Raw genomic sequence first — 3,431 nt, 5'->3', positions numbered from 1 at the left:
CATTCCTCATTTGTTCCTAGCATTATTAAAAGACCTCGTCCTCTGATTTCTACCTCCACAGGCCTCCCCTGGTGGACATCTTATCCAGGAGAAGACCAATCCTAACGACACACAAATGGAATACTGAAATGAGGACTATGAAGGAATGTGCATAAAATAAAATAATATGACATGAATAACAGAAAGGGTGGGAATTATTTTTAGATCAGTATTTTGTTTGTTGGTGTGGTTGTGGTTGTTGTTGTTGTTTTTGATGTTGTTGTTGTCTTGTCCTTTGGTTGTGTGTGGGTGAACTTCTCCTTTCTCAGGCCTGGGGGGGTATTACATCAACGTCACTAAAGGAACATCCAGGCTTATTCTTCTGATAAGTTTTGCAAAACGTATAAAAAAATAAGCCTGGATTTTCCTTTAGTGACGTTGATGGAACCCGCATTGAACAAATTGTATGTATCCTGATGACATCATCAAAAAATGACTTTTTTAAATGTATTTTTTAACAGAACAGTTTAAATTTACCCAGCATGCCCTCATGACCTCAGACATCCACATCACCATAAGGAGAAGGCACGTTGATAAGTCTCACGAGAATAATACATAATAATATTAAATAATAATAATAATAATTATTTTATTTTTTTAAACCTCGCTACGCTTAGAACTGTAGGCTGAAATTAAACACATGATCCTGTAGCATCACTTAAAGTCTGAAAGCACAGTGGCACATTTCTAGCATACCAGACAGTCACTCACAAATGTGACAGGGTCTGGTGAAAACAGCCCTCAGGTTAGGGGACAAGGTAATTTTTCAGTATTTTCCAGATTATTATGCGACTTGAGAATTGCCAATATCCTGACCTTTTAACCAGACCACCGTGTCACAAATATGTTTTGTATGATGTTATAAAAATGAGACGTTCTTGTAAAGCACTCCCATATCTGCTCCTGCATCATCATCTATGGCATAAAAACATACACAAGGAGACAGTCCATGCTTGTAAGTATACTTTGGCTGTGCTTTAAAATGAAAAGCAGAACTACCACTAAGATAGATTTTTCCTGAATATACTAACTCCTTTGCTAAACGAACTGTATATTTTCCTACGGAATGAAGACTGTTTTGTTAAATATTGTCAAGTGTGTATTAATGGATATTCCTATGAAACAAACCAATGAACAAACAAACGAACAGTAAAATCGTAGAAATTATAATATACTTTTGATCGAGGACACATAGAATCAGGCCAAATGCACATAGCATACAGGTATGTGTAGGCTGATGCACTTGTGCAATACAGTACCACACCAGGGGAGGATGGTGGAGGTAGAAATTGGGGAGGACGTGCTCATTGTAATACAGGAAATGGTATGAGGAATGGTGTGTTTGATACCATTCCTTACTTGGTTGAGCCTATGCGTTTCATTCCATTCCGTGTATTATAACGAGCCCGTCCTCTGATTTCTACCCCCACAAGTAACACGCTGCTTCTGGTGAGGAAAGGGTTAACTACCCTTACCCTTTACATACTGAAGCAGACTGGACTGTTGGACTGAGGTTGCACGTTTGAGCGTCTCCTCTGGTACTGTGGTGCTTTGACAGCGCCTTCATCAGTGACTGAGTGTAACGGACACCCCGTAACAGACCCTACACCAGGGGGTCCCCAACTTTTTTCTGTGAGGGGCCACATCATTTTTCCTTTCTGTGATGGGGGGCCTGGGTCGGTCTCTAACATAAAATAATATGGAACGGAGTGAAATGGAGGCGGTTGCGCAAAGCAATTGCGCGCAGGAGAGCACTGGTGTGATGCAAACAAAGTCTAAACAGTTGCATTTGGATGGAATTTATACCTATAGTGATATGTCAATGAAATATAATCAGTTTTACAGTCTGATACATGAGGGAGGACCCCTCATCATACACGGGGGGGACCCATGAAGCAGGGCTGTCTGGGGGTCCTTAAACGAGCATCAAACACTTAATTTCTACCATTCTGGTGAATTGATATGCACCAATTTGTGACCTTTCTGCATCAATTTATGGTGGAAATGTCATTATTTATGCAAAGGAAAACACAATATTCAGGCACCAGATGATCAAAATATAATGTAATATAATGCAATATAAGGCTCTCAGGCATTCTGTACTTTCAAATATGTATTCTCCTTGAGCAGTCAACATCAACTATCTGCTATTTCACTAGCAAAAACTAAAGATAACTTATTTGCGAAACAGCGCCCCCGCCACCACGTCGGCGCAGTGCCGCTATTGCAGTCAGAAATGACAGAAATCCACCGAGTGCAACGCCTGTAGAAAATTGACGTTGTTCAAAGGGCCGGCCCAAGTGTGGGGGGGTGGGCCGTGTCCGGCCCGCGGGCCGGAGTTTGGGGACCCCTGCCCTACACCATTGCATACCCCAACAGGTTTGTGAGCTCACCAAATACAGTATAGTCCAAGTTTTTTTTTTTTTTTTTTTTTTACATTCCTCTCTTAAAGCCGTATTCTGCTTGGCGGATTGTGATGTAAGACATTGCAGTGAGGTCATCCGCTAAACAGATTATTAGAGTATTACATCAATAAAATATTGTTTTCTTGAAGGAAAATCGTTGCATGAACTGTAGTCAAATTCAAAGGCACGTATGAAGACCTCATCACGCAAAGGTTGAACTCATGGTTGAAATTACTGAGTTATTAGCCTTTGTCACCAACAAACCTCCACTAGTTACTAAATACTACTCTTAAAATCTCACTGCAAATTCATACTGTGCATATAGTACATACTGTAAACATGCATACATACATATGTACGTACATACTGTACGCACATACATACATAAATATATACATACTGTGCATATGTACATACTGTACACACTTACATACAGTATACATACATACAATCATACATACCTTTACACATACACATGCACTTACTTAAGTCACATTTTACTGAAAACCTTCAGATTCGAACTTCAAATGTTTCTGTACGTGTAGACATGACCTGTTGCTACATCCCAGATCAACTGCTGTAAACTCTGCCGTTCGTTACCGTGGCAACACGACAGCCACCTCAGCAGAAACAAGATGTCTCCCTGCAAGAGAACAACAACAACAACAACAACAACAACAACAACATCCCACCGGCCGTATTCCAAAGTCACCATTTCACTCCTCCCTCCCTCCCTCCCTCCATCCATCCACCCCCCTCCTCCTTTCATCTATTCCTCCCTCCCTCCGTTTCCATCACCTCACTTGTCGTCCCATCTCCTAACAACAACAACAACAACGCGTCACACACATTGTTTCACACGTTGATCCTGGCCGACAGGAAAGGCGAGAAGAAGAAGTCGAAGGCGAACTTGATGGCCCGCAGCGTCGTGCGTCTCCAGTCCCGCTCGATCTTCACCTGCCTGCCGCCGGCGAGCAGCGCCGAGGA

The 3,431-nt window shown here is 41.8% G+C and overlaps 1 pseudogene across 1 annotated transcript in view; it reads right to left on the bottom strand.

Moving 5' to 3' along the window:
• Positions 1-3,299: 3,299 nt before the first annotated feature.
• Positions 3,300-3,431, bottom strand: part of LOC308160912 (wolframin-like) — an 18,014-nt pseudogene continuing 17,882 nt past the window's right edge. Inside the window, exon 11 of the transcript in view lies at positions 3,300-3,431. This exon is cut by the window's right edge and continues 1,101 nt beyond it. The product of the transcript in view is annotated as a wolframin-like (transcript).

The sequence above is a fragment of the Nansenia antarctica genome (genome assembly GCF_963989245.1).
Source record: "Nansenia antarctica genome assembly, chromosome: 6".
Classification (NCBI taxonomy): Eukaryota; Metazoa; Chordata; class Actinopteri; order Argentiniformes; family Microstomatidae; genus Nansenia; species Nansenia antarctica.
Note: the sequence above shows the minus strand (reverse complement) of the source record. Positions and strands in the feature narration are given on the sequence as shown.